Source organism: Bos indicus, chromosome 5, assembly GCF_029378745.1.
Source record: "Bos indicus isolate NIAB-ARS_2022 breed Sahiwal x Tharparkar chromosome 5, NIAB-ARS_B.indTharparkar_mat_pri_1.0, whole genome shotgun sequence".
NCBI classification, from domain to species: Eukaryota; Metazoa; Chordata; class Mammalia; order Artiodactyla; family Bovidae; genus Bos; species Bos indicus.
This window is the reverse complement of record NC_091764.1, coordinates 1,160,137-1,184,321: the sequence shown is the minus strand read 5'-3', so window position 1 is coordinate 1,184,321 and position 24,185 is coordinate 1,160,137.

The window sequence follows — 24,185 nt, the reverse complement described above, 5'->3', positions numbered from 1 at the left end:
TAGGACTGCTTTTACCGTGTCCCACAGGTTTTGGGTTGTTGTGTTTTCATTTTCATTCGTTTCTATGCAAATTTTGATTTCTTTTTTGATTTCTTCTGTGATTTGTTGGTTATTCAGCAGCGTGTTGTTCAGCCTCCATATGTTGGAATTTTTAATCGTTTTTCTCCTGTAATTGAGATCTAATCTTACTGCATTGTGGTCAGAAAAAATGCTTGGAATGATTTCTATTTTTCTGAATTTACCAAGGCTAGCTTTATGGCCCAGGATGTGATCTATCCTGGAGAAGGTTCCATGTGCGCTTGAGAAAAAGGTGAAATTCATTGTTTGGGGATGAAATGTCCTATAGATATCAATTAGGTCTAACTGGTCTATTGTATCGTTTAAAGTTTGTGTTTCCTTGTTAATTTTCTGTTTAGTTGATCTATCCATAGGTGTAAGTGGGGTATTAAAGTCTCCCACTATTATTGTGTTATTGTTAATTTCTCCTTTCATACTTGTTAGCATTTGTCTTACGTACTGTGGTGCTCCCGTGTTGGGTGCATATATATTTATAATTGTTATATCTTCTTCTTGGATTGATCCTTTGATCATTATGTAGTGACCTTCTTTGTCTCTTTTCACAGCCTTTGTTTTAAAGTCTATTTTATCTGATATGAGTATTGCTACTCCTGCTTTCTTTTGGTCCCTATTTGCATGGAAAATCTTTTTCCAACCCTTCACTTTCAGTCTGTATGTGTCCCCTGTTTTGAGGTGGGTCTCCTGTAGACAACATATGTAGGGGTCTTGTTTTTGTATCCATTCAGCCAGTCTTTGTCTTTTGGTTGGGGCATTCAACCCATTTACGTTTAAGGTAATTACTGATAAGTATGATCCCGTTGCCATTTACTTTATTGTTTTGGGTTCGAGTTTATACACTGTTTTTGTGTTTCCTGTCTAGAGAATATCCTTTAGTATTTGTTGGAGAGCTGGTTTGGTGGTGCAGAATTCTCTCAGCTTTTGCTTGTCTGAAAAGCTTTTGATTTCTCCTTCATACTTGAATGAGATCCTTGCTGGGTACAATAATCTGGGCTGTAGGTTATTTTCTTTCATCATTTTAAGTATGTCTTGCCATTCCCTCCTGGCTTGAAGAGTTTCTATTGAAAGATCAGCTGTTATCCTTATGGGAATTCCCTTGTGTGTTATTTGTTGTTTTTCCCTTGCTGCTTTTAATATTTGTTCTTTGTGTTTGATCTTTGTTAATTTGATTAATATGTGTCTTGGGGTGTTTCTCCTTGGGTTTATCCTGTTTGGGACTCTCTGGGTTTCTTGGACTTGGGTGATTATTTCCTTCCCCATTTTAGGGAAGTTTTCCACTATTATCTCCTCAAGTATTTTCTCATGGTCTTTCTTTTTGTCTTCTTCTTCTGGAACCCCTATTATTCGAATGCTGTAGCGTTTAATATTGTCCTGGAGGTCTCTGAGATTGTCCTCATTTCTTTTAATTCGTTTTTCTTTTATCCTCTCTGATTCATTTATTTCTACCATTCTATCTTCTAATTCACTAATCCTATCTTCTGCCTCTGTTATTCTACTATTTGTTGCCTCCAGAGTGTTTTTAATTTCATTTATTGCATTATTCATTATATATTGACTCTTTTTTTATTTCTTCTAGGTCCTTGTTAAACCTTTCTTGCATCTTCTCAATCCTTGTCTCCAGGCTATTTATCTGTGATTCCATTTTAGTTTCAAGATTTTGGATCAATGTCACTATCATTATTCGGAATTCTTTATCAGGTAGATTCCCTATCTCTTCCTCTTTTGTTTGGTTTGGTGGGCATTTATCCTGTTCCTTTATCTGCTGAGTATTCCTCTGTCTCTTCATCTTGTTTAAATTGCTGAGTTTGGGGTGTCCTTTATGTATTCTGGCAGTTTGTGGAGTTCTCTTTATTGTGGCGTTTCCTCACTGTGTGTGGGTTTGTACAGGTGGCTTGTCAAGGTTTCCTGGTTAGGGAAGCTTGTGTCGGTGTTCTGGTGGGTGGAGCTGTATTTCTTCTCTCTCCTTTTGAAGAGTTGGGTTGCTTTTCTGGGTGTCTGATGTCCTCTGCCGGCATTCCGTGGCTGAATCTTGAGGACATTATGCTAAGTGAAATAAGCGAGTTATAGAAGGACAGACTTTGTGTGACTCCACTCATGAGGCATCTAGAGTAGTTAAATCCATAGAGGTAAACAATAAAAGGATGATTGCCATGCTGGGGTGAACAAGAGGCCTTAGTGTTTAGTGGGAACAAAGTTTCAGCTGGTGGAGATAAAAAATTGTGAGCTTGGAGAGTGGTGACAGTCACACGACAATGTGGGTGTACTGATGCCATGGAACTGTGCACTTAAAAATGGCTAAGGTGGTAATTTTATGTTATATATATTTTATCACAATAAAAACATAAAAATCGCTGTAAGTGCACATTTAATACCTAGTCTTGAGCTGAGGGAAAATATATTTCCATAAGCAGTACAAGACTTGTCTTTTGCCCACAAGGAGCTCAGAAAGTTCCCATAAAAGTCCCATGTCATAAATGCTAAAGATAATATACTGACTTCATGTATGTCACAATCATTTGTTGAGTTCTAAATGCAGGGTGGTATTTGGTTCCGAGGGAACTTTAATCTTGTGGGAGAAGAGAGACAATGAGTAAGATAAGTACACTATAGTATGTTTTAGAGAATGATAAATGAAAGAAGAAAAGTAACGCTGGAAAAGAGAGTAGATAGTGCTGCTGGCTGGGGGGAGGGAAGGTCTAGTTCTAATTAAGATAGCAAGGAAAAGTTCTACTTAGCAGGTGACACTTGAGCAAAGACCTGAAGAGTGGAGAAAGAAAGACATGGAAAATCGGGGGGAAAGACATTTTAAACAAATGTGCTCCGATAGGCCTGGAGGGTAGAAGAGCCATGAGTGCGTGGTGAGTGTGTAGTGAGAAAGGGGAGAGAGGAGATAGAGTGTACTGTGAGTAGGGTGAGGGATAATCGCACGGGCTTTGGCCTTTTGTTCTGTATGAGAAGGAGAGCAGCTGCTGGACGGGAGGGTTTTAAGAAAGTCGTATGATCTGATTTCTGTTTTAATAGGGTCCCTCTGGCTGTCAGATTGAAAATAAACTCTAGCTGGGTATATTGGTTTTCTACTGGTGTTGTAAGCTGCTGCTACTGCTAAGTTGCTTTAGTTGTGTCCGACTCTGTGCGACCCCATAGATGGCAGCCCACCAGGCTCTGCCGTCCCTGGGATTTTCCAGGCAAGAGTACTGGAGTGGGTTGCCATTGCCTTGTCCGGTGCTGTAAGGAATGGGAACGAACTTACTAGCTTAAAACAACAGGAACTGATTGTCTTACAGTTCTGTAAGAAGTCCCATTGGGCTAAAATCAAGGTGTCAACAGGGCTAAAATACATTCCTTTTGGATTCCCAGGTTGCTCAGCTGGAAAAGAATCTGCCTGCAATGCAGCAGACCCCAGTTCCATTCTTGGGTCGGGAAGATCCCCTGGAGAAGGGATAGGCTACCCACTCCAATTCTTGGGCTTCCCTTATGGCCCAGCTGGTAAAGAATCTGCCTGCAATGTGGAAGACCTGGGTTCGATCCCTGGACTGGGAAGATCCCCTGGAGAAAGTGGCTACCCACTCCAGTATTCTGACCTGGAGAACTCCATGAACTGTATAGTCCTAACTTCATTAGCTTAAAGTCCCAGATCTCATAATCTAACCAGACATATGAGACACTCATCTGTAATCCATTCTGAGGCACAATTTCTCTCTATGTATGAAATTGTGAAACTCAAGAAACAGTGAGCTGATGCCAAAATACTGTTGTGAGGCAGACATTGCAGAATGACAGACCTTGTCACTCAGAGGGTGAGAAAAGCTGAAAAAAGAATCACCAGCCCCAAGCAATTTTGAATCCAGGAGCATTGGTGACATTGTGTTTTAAGACCTCAGAACGATCCACGTGGTTTCCGGTTCTACCCTCCAGGTTTGTGGCCCCACCTTTGAAGTTGTCTTTATTTTTTGTGAAGGGTAGCATGTACTTGGAACTGAATAGTTTTATCAGTCTGTTTTTTGCTTGTGGAAAACTTCCTTTTTTTGTCCTCTTTTCGAACTGGTTCTGCTTGTCCAAATAGGTTCTGTTTGTATAAAATTCTTAAGAATCTTGTGGGTCTCTTCGTGTATGTCTTGGAATTTATTCCATGAGGCAAGAGGTTCTTCCACAGGTCTTTGCTAGATAATCCCATATTTATTTTCAGCTTTTGTGGAGCTGGCTGGGGAGGATCTGTGAACCACATATTTAAATTTTTCAAAAAATTTTCAACTTTTTAACCCTTCTAAGGCACTAGAAGGTATAATACGTATTACACACATATGAATACTTACCTGAGGTATGATTAATATACAATAACATTTATAAATTTTTTAAATGGTCAATATATTTAAAAACTATTTAGTTTACTTTAATTGGAGGATAATTACTTCACAATATTGTGATGGTTATAAATAAAATTTATAAATTTTAAGTGAACAGTGTGGTCGATTTTAGCATGTATATTCATCCTGTAACTACCACCTAGATCACACTATAGAACATTTCAATTTCTCTAACCTTTTTTTGTGCCTTTTCAGTCAATTCATTCAGCAACTTTCCAGAGGTAATGATTATTCTGATCTCTATCACCATAGATTATGTCGGCCAGTTCTTGGATTTCACATAAATGAGCTACACTGCCTTCTTCTGTGTCTAACTTTCTGGGTTGGAGTAATAGTTTTGAAATTCATCCCTGTGCACTTGTGCTGTGTGTGTGCTTGTGTGTGCACACACATGTGCATGCACGCCCCTTTTCACTGCCAAGTGTTTCTCCATTGGCTGTATTTGGAAAGTGAAGCCAAGAAAAATCTCTAGTGGATTAGATGTTGGGTGCGAGGGAACACGAGAATTAAAATGACCCCAAGGCTTCTGGCCTGAGCACCTAGAAGTTGCTATTCACAGAGATAAGGAAGGCTCTGAGGACAGTGGGTTGGGAGACAGGCAGTTTAGACTGTCAGGCACTGAGTCTAATGGAGGTGATGAGAAAACATTTGGTTGTATGAGTCTGGAGTTTAAAACTAGTAAATTTTGGCATCTCTGGCCTTTTGATGGTCTTTAAAGCCCTGAAAGTTGAAGTAATTGATGTATATAAAGATGAAAAAAAGTGGAATGCTGCAATGCTCCTGTTAAGTGTTAAGTGATCAGGAAGTTGAGAAGGAATCAGCAAAGTTGATGGCGAAGGAGGAATCTGTGACTAAGAGGAAAAATAGTAGTGTTGTTACACCGATGTTGGAGTCCTATGAGGCACTGTGACAATGTTCAATATTTATTTTGTATTTAATTTATTTTAACAAAAATAATTTTAATATTTATTAAAAAGTTTATGAACAACTGCACTAATACTGTTTTTCCAGCAATACAACTAAGGAACAGGTGGCTATCACAAAAGTGATTACCAAATTGTATTGCTAGTAATTTTAAAATGAGTAAGGATCTATTAATCAATATTCTTTTATGATGACTGCTTACCTTGGACTTGAGTTTGATTCTTGGGCTTTGTTAGTCCCTGAAACTGAACTTCTCTCATGAGAAAATTGGCTGTGGTAAGATTCTCAGGAAACAGATTATAGAACTAGAGACCCAAGAAAAATATCTTATACCCTTACAGCACCAAATACAGGTTTTAAAAAAGTCTTGCAGTTCCACACATGAACGAACAAGCTGTGCGTTTAGATATCCCTCAACTTTCTGAGGGAGTAAGCAGTTTTTCTTTAAAGCTCACTACAAATTAAGATTTAGCTGGAATAAAATTAAATGATGCACCTGGATAAGCTAAGTCTAGGCTAATTTCCACCCCAATATCCACTGAGTCAGCCAAATGACATCCCAATTGTTCTGAGTTTCTCTCAAGCAGTGATTGCCAACTCTGTTCATATCCTGGCTGGCTTCAGTTTTCTAATGAGAATAAATGACTCCTGGAACTAGGCAGCTACCATGAAACTTCTTTCTGATGTGATTGTAAGCAAACTGCAAACATAGAACCTTATATTACTTATGATATGTTTATGGAAATTCTGATGCTAATGATGAGAATACCAGGTATGCCAGTCTGATGGATAAAACTGTAAGTGGGAACTTATACACCAAGTCATACTCTCCATCTTAAACATTTTTCAGATTTCCCATAGCTGTTTAATACAATGGTGCTATGTGACCCTCATGCCTTCAGAGAGGAAATGATACAGAAAATGACTCAGCAGATTGACTGATGGCTTGTTAATGATGACAGTGTAGCCTGTTTTAATGGAAGAGCTGTCAGCTGCATTTCAGACATCTGATTGTGTGGTGTTGTGACCTTAGGTACAACTCCTTGTTGGTTTGGTTTGCAAGTGCTTGCTTCTTTAAACTGTTTTTTTGAGGTAGATGAAAGAGGGCATTAAATTCCCTTGAAGGGCTGTTCCTCCTGTTTTAAATATGTCTGAAAGTATCTTTTATATATTAAGAATGAAGTCATTGCCAAATAAAGATCTGACCAGTGTCAGCATGAATTTTAGGTATGATTAACCAATAGATACCTTTTTGTACTTTATCTTTTCTCTTTAGCTTTCTCTCTCTCTCTGTGTGTGTGTGTGTGAGAGAGAGAGAGGGAAAGAGAGAGACGAGAGCTATGTTTCTTGAGGAGTAGCTCTGAAGATATGGAAAGTTGCTTTCTTTTATGGAAATATTGAGTATCAAATAAAGAACTAGCAAGGATATGTTTTTCTACTCCAAAGATGTAGGGACTTGAAATACATTAAAAAAAAATACCCCATAGAGAATGCTGATTAGATTATTTGGTTTTACACTGTAGGTCTTATATTTTCATGAAGTTTAAGTGTCTGACTCAGAGTAGTTGATCAACAGATACTTATTGAATTTAACTGGGGAATTAAATTGGGCTGGCCCAGAAATCTCATCATCATTAATTAGCTTCTTTTGCTAGTTTATTTATTAATTAATTCACGTGTTCAATTTTTTTAAATAGTTGACACCTGATATCAGCTAAATATATAGCATATTTTAAAGTAAAACATAGTTCAGTGTGCTAAGTCTTATGAGAAAATATAAGGAAATAATGATCCTTGATTTCTAAAAGGCTTCCCTGGTAGTTCAGTTGGTAAAGAATCTGCCTGCAATGCAGGAGACCCTGGTTCGATTCCTGGGTTGGGAAGATCCCCTGGAGAAGGGATAGGCTACCCAATCCAGTATTCTTGGGCTTCCCTTCTGCATCAGCTGGTAAAGAATCCGCCTGCAAATGTGGGAGACCTGGGTTCGATCCCTGGGTCTGGAAGATCCCCATGGATAAAGGAATGGCTACCTACTCCAGTATTCTGGCCTGGAGAATTCCAAGGGGGTCTCAAAGAGTTGGAAATGACTGAGTGACTTTCACTTACACTTTCAGTTTGATTTATAAGGGTTTATAATTTAAAGTGAGAGATAATATAATAATATGGCATATACCTATTTCTATTAATGTTCAGTCAGTCAGTCAGTTCAGCTACTCAGTCGTGTCTGACTCTTTGCGACTCCGTGAATCGCAGCATGCCAGGCCTCCCTGTCCATCACCATCTCCCGGAGTTCACTCAAACTCACGTCCATCGAGTCGGTGATGCCACCCAGCCATCTCATCCTCTGTCTTCCCCTTTTCCTCCTGCCCCCAGCATCAGAGTCTTTTCCAATGAGTCAACTCTTCGTATGAGGTGGCCAAAGTACTGGAGTTTCACCTTTAGCATAATTCCTTCCAAAGAACACCCAGGGCTGATCTCCTTCAGAATGGACTGGTTGGATCTCCTTGCAGTCCAAGGGACTCTCAAGAGTCTTCTCCAACACCACAATTCAAAAGCATCAATTCTTCAGCGCTCAGCTTTCTTCACAGTCCAACTCTCACATCCATATATGACCACAGGAAAAACCATAGCCTTGACTAGACGGACCTTTGTTGGCAAAATATCTCTGCTTTTGAATATGCTATCTAGGTTGGTCATAACTTTCCTTCCAAGGAGTAAGCGTCTTTTAATTTCATGGCTGCAGTCACCATCTGCAGTGATTTTGGAGCCCCCCAAAATAAAGTCTGACACTGTTTCCACTGTTTCCCCATCTATTTCCCATGAAGTAATGGGACCAGATGCCATGATCTTTGTTTTCTGAATGTTGAGCTTTAAGCCAACTTTTTCACTCTCCTCTTTCACTTTCATCAAGAGGCTTTTTAGTTCTTCACTTTGTGCCATAAGGGTGGTGTCATCTGCATATCTGAGGTTATTGATATTTCTCCCAGCAATCTTGATTCCAGCTTGTGCTTCTTCCAGCCCAGCATTTCTCATGATGTACTCTGCATAGAAGTTAAATAAGCAGGGTGACAATATACAGCCTTGATGTACTCGTTTTCCTATTTTTACCCTGGTGGCTCAGAGGTTAAAGCATCTGCCTGCAATGCGTGAGACCAGGGTTCAATCCCTGGGTCAGGAAGATTCCCCTGGAGAAGGAAATGGCAACCCACTCCAGTATTTTTGCCTGGAGAATCCCATGGATGGAGGAACCTGGTGGGCTACAGTCCATGGGGTTGCAAAGAGTCAGACACGACTGAACAATTTCACTTTCACTATTAATGTTCAGTCCTTACTAAATCGAACTTTAAAACATGATTTGGTTGATTTTATTCCATCAGTAGAAAGGTACTTTTGACATTCTCTAGTCTGTCTAGTCAAAGCTATAGTTTTTCCAGTAGTCATGTATGGATGTGAGAGTTGGACCATAAAGAAAGCTGAGTGCTAAAGAATTGATGCTTTTGAACTGTGATATTGGAGAAGTCTCTTGAGAGTCCCTTGGACTGTGAGGAGATCCAACCAGTCAATCCTAAAGGAATCAGTACTTAATATTCATTGGAAGGACTGATGCTAAAGCTGAAACACCAGTATTTTGGCCACCTGATGTGAAGAACTGATTCCTTTGAAAAGACCCTGATGCTGGGAAAGATTGAAGGTGGGAGGAGAAGGGGATGACAGAGGATGAAATGGTTTGATGGCATCACTGACTCGATGGACATGAGTTTGAACAGGCTCTGAGAGTTGGTGATGGACAGGGAAAAGCCTGGCATGCTGCAGTCCATGAGGTCGCAAGGAGTTGGACATGACTGAGCAATTGAAATGAACTAATTAACATTCTCTTTCCTCTCCTGGATTCTCTTACTTTTTTTACTTATGAGAAGATTATACATTGAAATTATGGTCCATTTTTTCCTCCTTATATAGTCTTTTATGTAAATTAGAACTTGGTTTTGTGAAGAGCTGAGTTTGAATCTTAGAGGATAAACAAAGATGATATTAAAAATTTTTCAATAATCTGGAACTCATGATCACCAACCAACCTTTTCTGAGCCCTTATGCTAGACACGTATAACTTATTAACTGCTAGATCAATGGAGAAATCCATGGATCCTGTGGAGAAGGTGGAGAATTGGGGTGGGAGGTGATTTGTAGTACTTGGAGTGCTTAGGCAGTAAATCTATATGGAGTTGTCTCAACATTTAAATACCTGATAAGAATATGCCATTGTATGCCTACTGAATATTAGTCCTGTGTATGAATTTGACTTTTCTCATATGTAATATAAGTAAAAAATATACATTCATACAGATTCTGCCAGCATCATAGAGTTTTTGTAAGATTCAAATAAAATGTATGTGAAATAATAATAGCATTAGGTCAAACGTTATTGTAAATGCCGTCATCACAAAAACATACAATTTTCACAAAAATTTTATGAGATAAATTTATTAATCTCATGACAACAACCCTATGAGCAGGCTTTTATATAATATACATTTTACAGAAGGAGAAAGTGAATTTAGTGAGAGATTAAGTAACTTGCTTAAAATCACATACTTAGTTCCTGGGTACATATGGTATTCGAATACTGATCTTCCTCAAAAATGTGAATATTAAAACTTAATATTTAATAGTATATTATACTGAACTAATAGTTCAGTATTTAATAGTTGCACTATTTAATACTATTAAGTAGTTCCACTAGTCACACACCTTATGTCCAGTGATACAGAACTTGTGTCTATAGTTCAAACTATATACTATTTCAACCTTTTTGCAGATGACTGCTGACATTGTTTCTTTATCCCCTGATCACAATTTGGCAAAGGGAAATGAGAAAACCCAGGAGGTAAAAGCACAATTAAAATTATTTTAAGTTGGATAATGTGTTCAAATTTTTAGTTTAGTTTGGAGCTTACTGTTATATTGGCAAGAAATTCTATCTCCCAAAATAAGGTTTCTGATTTCTTTATTAATAAACACACCATTAGACATTGTATTGCCTAAGTGGCAGATCTGGTAAGAATGTTCAAACATCATACTTAACAGAGAAATCTTAGAAGCCTTCCCTTTAAGGTCAGTAACAAACAAGGATGCCTACTATGACCCTTTCTGTTCAACAAAGGACCGCATGTCCTGGCCAATGAAGAAGAGAAGTAAGAGAAATAAGGGGTAAGACTATAAGTGAAGAAACTAAACTGTCAGTATTGTAGATGAATTGATTATGTACATAGAAAACCCCAGAGAATCAACAGACAAGCTATTAATGCTAAAAAGAGAGTTCGGCATTGTTGCTTGAGCACAAATCAATAAGTAAAAGCCAATAGAATCTGTTTACACCAACAGCCAGTTAGAAAATGTAGTAGGCTATAATATGATATTTACAACAGTCAAAAGGAAAGAAATAAAATGTCTAGCAATTGACTTAAAATGCAAGTTATTATGGATAATATTTTAAAACTTTAAAAGACACAAAAGTAGATCTGAGTAGGAAAAAACTTAGATAATGTATGTCAGTTGTACCTCAGTAAAACAAAGATGAAAACAAGAAACACATAAAAATTTAAAAACCCATCAGCAGTGAATTGTTCAGTTGCTCAGTCGTGTCCGATTCTTTGTGACCCCATGGCCTATAGCCTACCCGGCTCCTCTGTCAAAGGGATTTTCCAGGCAAGAACACTGGAGTGGGTTGCCATTTCCTCTTCCAGGGGATCTTCCTGACCTAGGGATGGAACCCTCGTCTCCTGCATCTCCTACATTGCAGGCAGTTTCTTTAGCGCTGAGCCACCGGGGAAGCCCCAGCAGTGATTTGGGTACATGCAAATCTACACATAGCTAAACCGATTCTTAGAAAGAAGAACAATGTGGGGAATATCTTGCCAGATGTTAATATACATTATTAAGCTTCATGGGATCTCAAAGAGTCAGACACAACTTAGCAACTGAACAACAGTAACAAACTATAGTAACTCAGCGTGATACTGGTTCTGTGTGTGTGTGCTCAGCTGCTTCAGTCATGTCCAACTCTTTGCGACCCCACGAACTGTAGCCTGCTAGGCTCTTCTGTCTGTGGGATGCTCCAGGCAAGAATACTTGAGCGGGTTGCTATTTCCTGCTCCAGGTGCTAGTTCTAGAAATGCCAAATAGACAAAGAATAGGAGACAATCTAAGACAAATCTATGTGTGTATGGGGACTTGTTGAATTGTTGGTAGATCATTGAGGAACTGGTAGATTATTTAATAAACAGAATTTTGAAAACTGACAAAATATTTGGAGAAAAATAGCCCCAAACTCATTCTATGGCATAGTACAAAAATAATCTCATTGGAATAAAGATCTAAAGGCAAAAGGCAAAACTATAAAACTATTATAAAGTGATGTTGGAGAATGTCTTCATGAAAACAGCAGGTAAGAATTCCTTAAATGAGGTGAAAAAAAAGCACAGACCATAAAAAATTGGTATCATAGATGACATGAAAATTAATAATTTCCTGTTTCATGTAAGACACTATCAGTAGAATAGAAGAGGTTTGGGATGAACAATCAATAACGGATTAAAACATAATATAAAGTGACAATTCACAGAAGGGGAAAGCTAAAGTATCTATAAAGCATATGAAAAGAAACTCAACTTGGATAACTGCACATTAAAACTTTACCCGTGAGAATGGCAATGATTAAAGAGTTGGATAGTGTCAACTACTGCCAAGGCTGTAGGAATCAATAACCCTTCATCACTGCTGGGTGAGGTATAGCCTGGTGCAGCCATTCTGAAGATTAGGGGACATAAGGAAGATTTAGGAACACTGCATGTGTACATACTCATTGCCATAACAATTCTGTGGCTGGATATATCCCTCAGAGGAAGTCTGGCACAGGGAAACAAGGAGACATGAATGAGAATAATCTTTTCAGTATGGTTTGTGATAGAATTTTCTAAACTTACTGAATACTGACTTCCTTTACTCTTAGAACATCTAATTGGATTGGAATTCTGTAGCAAATACAGGGAAATAGTGATTTTAGCGTATTTCTTAAATTTAAAATGATGCCCAGTTAGAATGGGGCTTCCCTGGTGACTCAGATGGTAAAGAATTTGCTTGCAATTCAGGGTTAAGTGTGTGGGTTTGGAAGATCCCCTGTAGAAGAAAATGGCAACGTTACTGAGCATAGGTATCTTTCTACATCACTATCAAATAAGATTGGTTTGTTTGGCATAAAATGATCTATTTATTTCAAAGTAGTATTATACTCAATAAAATAGCTCAAGACTTGTGTTGCAATTCAGTTTAGTCGCTCAGATGTGTCTGACTCTTTGGGACCCCATGGACTGCAGCACACCAGGCCTCCCTGTCCATCACCAACTCCCGGAGTTTACTCAGACTCATGTCCATTGAGTCGGTGATGCCATCCAACCATCGCATCCTCTGTCGTCCCCTTTTCCTCCCACTTTCAATCTTTCCCAGCATCAGGGTCTTTTCAAAAGAGTCAGTTCTTCGCATCAGGTGGCCAAAGTATTGGAGTTTCAGCTTCAGCATCAGTCCTTCCAATGAATATTCAGGACTGATCTCCTTTAGGATGGACTGGTTGGATCTCCTTGCAGTCCAAGGGACTCTCAAGAGCCTTGTCCAACACCACAGTTTAAAAGCTGAGCACCCGTGGCGGATTCATGTTGATGTTTGGCAAAACCAATACAATATTGTAAAGTAATTAGCCTCCAATTAAAACAAATAAATTTAAATTAAAAAAAAATAAAATAAAAGCTGAGCACCGAAGAATTGATACTTTTGAACTGTGGTGCTGCAATTAAACCGTACCAAATGTAATTCATCATAGTTTGAGAGTTTGCTAAACTCTTAAGTATGGTATTAATGACACAATTTGGCATCCCTCTCTCTGATTATATAAGGTGAAGACTGAAGAGATCATTTACTTTTGAGAGGTGTATTGATTATGGGGATGACCATACAGGAGACGTAAGAGATGCGGGTTTGATCATGGGTTGGGAAGATCCCCTGGAGAAAGGAATGGCAACCCACTCCAGTATTCTTACCTGGAGAATCCCAAGGACAGAGGAGCCTGGCGGGCTATTGTGCATAGTGTTACAAAGAGTTGGACATGACTGAAGCGACTTAGCACGCACTCAGGAAGTGCTTACTAATGAATGCTTTAGAAAGATGCTAGCTAGTTGAAAAGTTCTTTAAATAGAGATGGAGTATTTGTGGAATCATGTTTAAATATGTCCTTTAACATCGTGTTAAACAGACTCTTAATTAATATACACAATACAAATTAAGATTATGAACCAAATGGATATTGCTAGTATCTCTGGAAAATGAAATTGTTAGTATTTATTTTTTTCTTTATACCTTTCTGTATCAAGTAAATCTTTTATAACTAATATTTACTGAGTTTTAATCAGAAGCACAATGAAACTCTTTTCCTTTTTAGGATAAACTGTTTATTAATTTATCTATTAATGTAAAGAATGAAGTAGTAACTATTTTCATCCTCCATGTAAGTTGAAGGATGCATTACACTTTTAATTCCTTCTCTCATCTCCTCCCACTTTTGAGTTTTTATCAAAAGAACGTGGTATTTTTAGATTCAGAATATTATTACTAATTTTTTTTTTAGCATCTTGTATCATATCTTTTGGAGAAGGCAATGGCACCCCACTCAAGTACTCTTGCCTGGAAAATCCCATGGATGGAGGAGCCTGGTAGGCTGCAGTCCATGAGGTCGCTAAGAGTCGGACACGACTGAGCGACTTCACTTTGACTTTTCACTTTCATGCATTGGAGAAGGAAATGGCAACCCACTCCAGTGTTCTTGCCTGGAGAATCCCAGGGGCGGGGGAGCCTGGTGGGCTGACGTCTATGGGGTCGCACAGAGTCGGACACGACTGAAGTGACTTAGCTTAGCTTATCATATCTTTTAAAACTTTTAAAAACACATTTGAACATTTTATGAGAATATTAACAGCGATTAGGTCATGCATTGTGTTTCACTCCGTGTTTCGGGATCCAATGCTATGTGACAAACCACTTCAAAAGCTAGTGTCTTAAAAATCACCAATTTGTTATTATCTCATAGTTTTCTGGGTTGATGGGGCTCCTTTGGGTGGTTCTCACTGGGGTCTCTTATGTGTTTGCAGTTAGAGGCTGGAGGTTGAAGTCATTTGAAGGCTCAGTGGGGCTAGGTGTCTGAGGTGATTCATGCGCCTCCACGTAGCCCCTCTCTCTGGTGAAACTCCTGATCCTTCCTACAGGGAGCTCAGGGCTCCAAGAGGAAAGAAGTAGAAGCTGCCATATCAGTTAGGGGCTTTGTGTGGAACTAGCATAATGTCAAGTTTATAGTTTCTATTGGCCACAATAATCACAGGTCTAACCCAGATACATGATTGTGCAGAAACAGATTCTACCTCATCATCCGAGAACAGCCACAAGGCCACATTACTGGAGTTTGTGGGAAGGGAAGTAATGTTGCAACCATCTTTCAAAACATCATAGTTGTTCATTGAGTTATTTGTTTTGCTTTTTTCATCCTTAAAATAATTTGATTCAAGTCTCAGTTGGTTGGAATGCTTCTTACTGTATTTCACAGAAGTGATATACTTCCTGAATCTTTATCAAACTTTTTTGCCCTTAGATGTGAATGGTAATTTGAGTGAATTCAGAATCCATGAATCACAGTCTTTATCTTTAGAAGCATTGAAAGCTTGCAGTGTTGTAGAGATGTATGTTTCTAAACATTTTTTTCTTTGTGCATTTTCTATTTTTTCCCTACCTCCCATGCCCTATCTGGTCTGGGAATGTATAGTTTCCTTTTTCTAAAAATCTCAAATTCATCAATTTTATTAGTAAATGTATAGGTTTATTTCTTTCTATATGAATTTGACCTGGTGTTTATTAATCCATCTGGACTATTGAAACAAACCTTCTCTTAGGCAAACTTGTTCCATAATTTCTAAGGATGTTTATTATATCTTTATATGTTCTATTTCACTTTCTGCCATAAGAGTGGTGTTATCTGCATATCTGAGGTTATTGATATTTCTCCGGGCAATCTTGATTCCAGCTTGTAGTTCATCCAGCCCAGCATTTCTCATGATGTACTCTGCATAGAAGTTAAATAAGCAGGGTGACAATATACAGCCTTAACGTACTCCTTTTCCTATTTGGAACCAGTCTGTTGTTCCATGTCCAGTTCTAACTGTTGCTTCCTGACCTGCATACAGGTTTCTCAAGAGGCAGGTCAGGTGGTCTGGTATTCCCCTCTCTTTCAGAATTTTCCACAGTTTATTGTGATCCACACAGTCAAAGGCTTTGGCATAGTCAATAAAGCAGAAATAGATGTTTTTCTGGAACTCTCTTGCTGTTTCGATGATCCAGTGGATGTTGGCAATTTGATCTCTGGTTTCTCTGCCTTTTCTAAAACCAGCTTGAACATCTGGAAGTTCACGGTTCACGGAAAGTGAAGAGAAACTAAAAAGCCTCTTGATGAAAGTGAAAGAGGAGAGTGAAAAAGTTGGCTTAAAGCTCAACATTCAGAAAACAAAGATCATGGCATCTGGTCCCATTACTTCATGGGAAATAGATGGGGAAACAGTGGAAACAGTGTCAGACTTTATTTTGGGGGGCTCCAAAATCACTGCAGATGGTGATTGCAGCCATGAAATTAAAAGACGCTTACTCCTTGGAAGGAAAGTTATGACCAACCTAGATAGCATATTCAAAAGCAGAGATATTACTTTGCCAACAAAGGTCCATCTAGTCAAGGCTACGGTTTTTCCACTGATTATGTATGGATGCGAGAGTTGGACTGTGAAGAAAGCTGAGCGCTGAAGAATTGATGCTTTTGAACTGTGGTGTTGGAGAAGACTCTTGAGAGTCCCTTGGACTGCAAGGAGATCCAACCAGTCCATCCTAAAGGAGATCAGTCCCAGGTGTTCATTGGAAGGACTGATGCTGAAGCTGAAACTCCAATACTCTGGCCACCTCATGCGAAGAGTTGACTCATTGTAAAAGACTCTGATGCTGGGAGGGATTGGGGGCAGGAGGAGAAGGGGACGACAGAGGATGAGATGGCTGGATGGCATCACCGACTCAATGCATATGAATTGGGTGAACTCCGGGAGTCGGTGATGGCCAGGGAGGCCTGGCGTGCTGTGATTCATGGGGTTGCAAAGAGTCGGACATGACTGAGTGACTGAACTGAACTGAACTGATGTTCTCTTTCTACATAGAATTCCTATTACAAGCAAATTGTATCTTGTGGACTTGCTCTCTATATCTGTTGTTTTCGCATCTTAAAGAACAAAATTACAAATTCAATTTTCTATATTAACCTCCTATAAAATTTGATACCTTTGTGGTGATAATGATTTTGAATGAAACTATATTTACATACTTTAGATTATTCCTCTTTTATAGATATACTGTATTTTTAACTCTTGCTTGGAATACAGGTAAGTCATTTGTAATGCTGTCTCTCATTTATTTCAGAAGGTCTGTTTAAAGAAACATATTTATCTAGTGCTTCACATCCCCATCCCTCTTTAAAACTACTAAATAATGTGTTAAATTGAGTGATCTTTCTCTTTTTTGCAAATTCCCACACTGGAGATGCAGGGGTTGATGTTTCCCCATCATTTGAAGTTATAAATTTTGCAGATTATGTGGATTATCATTGAGATCTTTCAGATGCTAACAAAACAATGAAACACTTGTTTGTTGTCCTTGCTAATCCAGAGGCTGGTCGGCAGACTCAAGGAGGTGTGGCTCCTTCTCCCTTTCAGGTTCAAAATGAATGCCATTGCTTCTGAGAGGCCATTGTTGACCCTTTTATCAAAAATGATCTATCCCAATTTTTTTCTCTCTCTTAAGGTTTGGCAAACTACAGTTCACAGGTTAACTAGCACATTGCCTGTTTTTGTAAATAAAAGTTTATTGGAACACAGACATGCCTATACATGTGTATATTGCCTGTAGCTTCTTTTGTGCTGAGATAGCAGACTTGAGTCATTGCAATAGGGGCCACATAGCCTGCAAACCCTAAAATATTTACTATATAACCGTCAGCAGAAAACATTCTCTTGACTGCTGCTCTAGCTCATCATCCTATTTGTTTCCTTTATGCTGTGTATGACACTGGTAATTGCTTTATGTATGTCTTTGGTTGTTTATTATCCAACCCTGCAAGGATAAAAGCTTGTGAGGCCAGTCTACCTTGGTCTACCTTGTCCATCTATCTCTGTATCTTCTATACTGGCACAGGGTTTGGAATGTGATAGAAACTAAATATTTGCTGAAAAGTAGATTTTTTAAATGTGGGAGCTTCTCTGATGGCTCAGACAGAAAAGAATCTGCCCACAATGCAGGTGACCTTGGTTCAATCCCTGGGTTGGGCAGATTTCCTGGAGAAGGGCCTGGCAACTCAGTCTAGTCTTCTTGCCTGGAGAATCCCCATGGACAGAGGAGTTCGTGGGATCGCAAAGAGTCAGACATGACTGAACAGCTAAGCATACTGTTCTACTCATTTCACTAGGAATTTGGGAGCAGGATTGGGGGAGTTAAGAATATCTTGGCTCAGTTAACATATTAAATTGGAAGTAGGTAACGGGAATACTTAGAGTATGAAAAAAAGAAGATTTAGAAAGGAAAGTTTCTAAAGGTAGAAGAGCCTGAAAGCTATGAAGAAACCAGTAGGATTTCAATGGCAGGGAGTACAACATTTTGTATATACAAACGCTATACAAACACTATAGAGAGATAGAATTTTAAAGTCTTAAAAATTGCCCTCTGGATTACAAAAAGCCCATTATGACATAGTCAAAGGTTGCTTTCGGTGCAGTGGCTGGGAGCTGTGTTAATTTGCTAGGGCTGCCATAACAAAGTGCCCCAAACTCAATGGCTTAAAATAACAGAACTTTATTGTCTCACTGTAGAAAATAAATCAGAAGTCTAGACGTTACAGGTCTGAAATCAGAGTGTCAGCAGGGCCTTGTAGACTCCCAGGGAGGATCTTTCCTCCCTTCTTCTTAGCTGTAGGTGGTGGCCAGCAATCCTTGGTTGGCCAGCAATCCTCCCCAGCTTATTGATACACCCCTTCTTCTATCCTCACTTAGTGCTTTTTAGGTATTCTTCAGTGTTGCTATGTATCCATATGGCCTGTGTCTGACTCTTTGTGACCCCATGGACTATAGCTCCCCAGGCTCTTCTGTCCACAGGGATTCTCCAGGCAAGAATATTGGAGCGGGTTGCCGTGCCCTCCTCCAGGGGATCTTCCCAACCCAGGGATCGAACCCAGGTCACCTGCATTACTGGCAGATTCCTTACTGCTTGAGGCACCAGGGGATTTAGGACCCACCCTAATCCAGAATGACTTCCTCTTAACTTCATTTCATCTGCAAAAACCCTATTTCCAAGTGAGGCCACATTTACAGGTACTAGGGGTTAGGATTTCAGCATATGTTTGGGGGGACACAGCAGGGGGCTGAGAAGTGAATGCTGCAAGTGGAGACAATGAGTAAAGTCTTCAAAAATCTTGGTAGAGAAAAGGAGGAATATATAGCAGTAGAGAGAGACACAAGGTTTAGGAAGATGTTTGAAGGGTTAAAGGAAAGATTCACTAGAGGGAAAATTAAATTATAGGAGAGAGAAAATGTGAACATAATGAAGAGTATGAAAAGACAGGAGAGGACTGTGGTTGACTCTGTTTCTTCTCCCTCAATATCCATTCTTCCACTCTCTGCTTCCCTTGATTTTCAGCTGTGTTCATGTAATTGTTCATATTAAGAATACGTTTCTTAGCTTCTTTGTAGCTATATGGGCCTTGTGGTTACGTTCTGGCCAGTTGGCCAGTGAGAGAGAAGTTGATGCTTTGTGTATTGGCTGGAATTCATGCACATTGGCTGGAGTTCAGTAGTTATCTAGGACCATGAGGTGGAAGCCATATTTTGAGAATGGACATATATGTCAAAAGGAACCATATTTCTGATGACTGTGTTAGGGGAAGCACACTGAGTGAAATTGCCCACCCTGGCAAGGCAGCATAGTAACCATTTGCATAAGTTGTTTTATGACAGGAGGTCCTGGTAAGGAACAGGAAACTAATAAGCCTCCACCAACCAAAAGAGTTCAGGAAAGGTCAAAAGGAGACACCACCTGTCCAACCACCTCCCAGAATCCTCCTCTCTGGCATCCATCTTGGCTGAACAACGCGTGCACCACCAGGAAGGACTCTGAGTCAGAATGATTGGCTAAGGACAACCCGGAAACTAATCCCATCACCATAAAACCCAAGACTGCAAGCCCTTGACAGAGCTCTTCTCCTGGGTTCCCTTGCCCTACTGCTCTCCACCCAGGTGCCCTTTTCCAATAAAATCTCTTGCTTGGTCAGTGCATGTGTCTCCTCGGAGAATTCATTTCTGAGTGTTAGACAAGAGCCCAGTTTCGGGCTCTGGAAGGGGTCCCTCTTCCTGCAAAATTGTAGAGCTATTAGATTAGTCCTGATTTGCTTATGTAAGGTCTTAGCTTTTGCAAAAGAGAAATGCATTTTGTATATTTCTTTCCCTTGTGGTTGAACTTAATTGTGACAGAACATAGATAGATGTAGGGTATGGTGTGAAGATTCGGCTCACTTCAGGCATAAGATAACCTAATTCACTGAAATAGGAGGGAAGAATGGAATAATGGTTGTGAGTAAAAATTCACTGGTAAGTAGATGGTAGGAAGTTTATGAGTTCCTATCTTAAGGTGTCTGTAAGTTAAATAAGTTGTTGAGAACAACAGAAGACAGATTTTAGTAGAGGAGGTCTGATGTTTGACATAGATAGTGGAGATTTAACAAAAAGCTGTGAGGCATGAGAGAGAGCTAATAAATAAGGGTTTGGGAGTGGTATTGAGATTAGAGACAACGTGATTATAATAGTCAAGTGAATTTCTCTTGTGTTCTGTGGGATGGGAGAAGGTTTGTAGTAAAGGATCAGTGACTAGAATTATGCTTTATGGGAATAAATATGGAACCAGGGAACTTTACAGCAACATTTAGCTATCGTCTATCCAACCTTTCCTATATGATAGGTGGGCTACATGAACATGTCAAAATGTAACAATTCAGACGTCACTCCAACTGTAAAAGGGACTAACTTGGAAGATTTGGCCCTTGAAAGTTCCTAAACACACTGGCAGTATGTATGGGAAGTGGGTAGATACCACTTCTGAGCATGTTGAGAAGTGAAGAAATGCCCTAACATATCACAGGTTATACCATTATTATTTAGGACAAAGGGAAATAATTGAATAGGGTAGGTAACTTACTGCTGCTCCATGCTTTATTCTATTCAGAGTTATTAGGACTTTTTGTGCAAGTAACACAATGTAGTGAGAAAGTACAATAAGTTCTACTTCAAAAATTTTTTGAATATAAAGAAATCTTTATCAGACTAATATTTTGTTTTGGTTTTATCACTGTGGTAAAAAAAGTATTATCATTTAGAGACAAAAGGAAACATCTGAACAAATAGTAATAAAATGACAATTAAATTTGTGTTACAGATTTCATATTTGGCAGTTTTCAAGATACAGTTTGAATACATTTTATCTCATTTAATCTATAAACATCACTGCAAGGTAGGTTTTATCATGAATACTTAACTTACAAATAATGACATTGAGGTTCAGAGGTTAATGATTTTTCCAGGGTATGTAACTAGTAAATACTAGAATCTAGTTTTTCCTCCAAGGTCCAATGGGTGTGTTTCACCATGTTCATCCTCAGTGTAATGATTACTCACAATAAGTAATTAGTCTGGACAGCTCCACCATGAAGTAGGCAAGGTTTTCATTTTCCATGAAGGTTCTCCAAGAGTCTGAGGGTTTTTCCAATTATTATTTAAAACTTCAATTTGTGGTTTGTGGTTGTTAGTTCAAGGCAACATATCCACCTAAAATGGAACCTCTCTTCTCTTGAATTTGCTCTATTTTCTAAAGCCTATAAATCTTAAGCTCTTGAAGATTGTACTTTGAGGGCCTGTTGAATGAATAAAATACATCACATTCATGTTGGCCTCTAGAGGTCACAAATGCAACAGAATCTCGTTTCCTTCTCTTTAGAAGGGTTTTTGACAGCCCACAAACCACAATGGTTTGATGCATGTGTGTGGTCACTGTAATTCTTGTGATTCTAATGATTGCATTACAAGAATAAATTTGCTTACAAATGTGTCCAGAACCGTACTTTTAAAACCAGCATTCTCTGAATATTAATAGCCTTGGAGAACAGGAAAAAGTGATAGAAAGAGATTTCTTTTGGAATCTGCAAACTCTTTTTAAAAATGCAGCAAGAGAGGATATATTCTTTTGAGAAGATCAGTTGGAATTCTTTGCTATCACTTTTGTGTACCAATGATGAATAAAAGCGCTTATTTTATAGATATGTGCAATAGAAATATTTGAAAAATACTTCATGGATTTGTGTATAAAAATAAACGGAAAAAAATAAATAAATGGAAAAGTATGGTTAGTGTGTTATTTACATAAAGTAGTTAAAAGTTATAATTTAAATTGGTTAAAATATTATGAAAACATTTTATGAAGCCATAAATTTGGTGGTCAGTAGAGCTTTGAAGTTTTAAATATTTTAATTTTATAGTGCTTTCTGAATAAAAATCTCTACCACTTATTGATCATTTGTGACCCATAAGGCATCATACTAAACGCCCTTTAAACATATTATTTCATTTATTTTCACAACAACCCTATGTAGGCCTTTTGCTAAATTTAAAAACTGATGCTTTTTATTTGCTTGTTTTTTTAAGGAAAGGTTTTCAACTCTTTCCCATTATATTTTAATTAAGAGAAAGTAAGCACAGGTATTTCAAGTTTTAAGTGATTATTTTAAATGAAAATATCTGTCAATCAAGTACATAGATTCACATTGACAGAGAAATTTAAAAAAATTCGAGGTCAATTTGGGCAGTTAATAAGGCATATGATTATTATTGCTATATCACTACCCTAGTTTTTGCTTGCTTTATGCTCCTTAGAGATTACTTCATAAAGCCACTCTTCAGTATTTTGCATGTTATGAATTGCAATAAAGAATAGTAAGCACTTAGTGGTAATACCAACCAGAAACCAATGTTGAAAATTATTCAATATGTTGTTTTTGCAGAAGAACCATTAAGACACAATGAAATGAACAGATATCAAAGGGAACTTGTCTTCTCCCTCTGAGCTTGCTCTTCACAGTGTGGAAGGACCGTGTCTGGGCTTTGAAGTTAAACTGAGCTGACTCCTTTATCTCAGGTAGGTTATTTACCCTCTGTGAAAGGTGATAGCTATTTACTCAGCACAAAGCTGCCAGCACAGTAACTGTGCAGCCTTCCTCACCCTTCTTCTTACCTTTTTCGACTGGTAGTTGTTAACTCTTCAGCGCTTCGGGGTGGAAGGAAGGAAGGCAGCTGTGAGGGGGAGTCTTCCCTGCTCTCCCAGCACTACTTCCTTCCCAGTGGAGGAGGTCTGTTAACTCTCAGCAGTCACTCTTTTGTAATTAGATGATTGGAAAAGCAAAGGGATCTTGGTGACTGCTGGCCGGCACCTGGCTTAGTTGGCAAGGACAGTTTGGATGAACATACCGTGTTAAGAAGCAGTCTTGTATCTTATGCCCCAGGGCTCTCAGAACAAATCTTCAAATAATGAAAGACAATAAAAGAGAAAAACTATTTGTAAAGTGGACTAACAATACAGCAGAAGAGATGTGAGACCAGGTTCCAAAGCTAGAGAGCCTAGGTTTTTGTCTTTGTTACTCATTTATTTGACGGTGCGGGGTCTTAGGTGTGGTATGCAGGGTCTGGGCCCCCTGCATTGGGAGCACAGAGTCTTAGCCACTGGACCACCAGGAAGTCCCAGATCACCTGGGTTTACATTCTACCGCTGCCCTTGCCAATTGTGGAACCCTTTGTAAATTGCTTAGCCTTTCTGTGCCTCAGTTTCTTCATCTTTAACATGGTGATTGTTAGAGTCCTTTCCTCATGGGTTGTTGTCAAGGTTCAATGAGTTAATATATGTGAAGAATTAGAACAGTATCCCACACTGTTAAGTACTACATGAGTCTTTATTGCTGTTATGAGTGATTACAAAATAAACCAGTGCAAATGTGAGTGCCTAAGTTAAGAAAAGTTTAAACTACACTCATTAAAAAATGTCATTGATATAGGCTGCTTCCTTTCCCACCTTGAATTTTGATCCTGGTATTTATAGGTTTGAAAAACTGAAAACAGTGCACAGTGATCAGAGTGTAAATTCCAGGAGACGGAATAGAGTGGAACCACCACACTTAACCGTTTTCACAGCAAACCTAAAATGAATCCAGGTTTGCCTTAAATTGGCACCTTTGTTTTGGTTTTAAAGAATCAGGTGGTCCCTCCCTAAAACACTATGTAGTTTTTTATATTTCAAGATATCAGATGAAGTGTCAATGTTTGAATGAAGACTAGGCCAGATGATTTTGTTATAAAAAATAGACTTGATTTGCAAAATGCAAGAGCCTCTGAAAAAAAGGACTAAATCTTGCCAAATCCAATACTATAAAGACACAATGACGTTATCTACCTTTGTTTGGCTTTTCTTTTTCTCTTTTCTTCCCCTGCACACTAATTTAGGTGAGGGAAATGGCAAGCCCCTCCAGTATTCTTGCTTGGAGAATCCCATGGACAGAGGAGCCTGGTCCACAGGGTCGCAGAGAGTTGGACATGACTGAAGCGACTAAGCATGCACGCA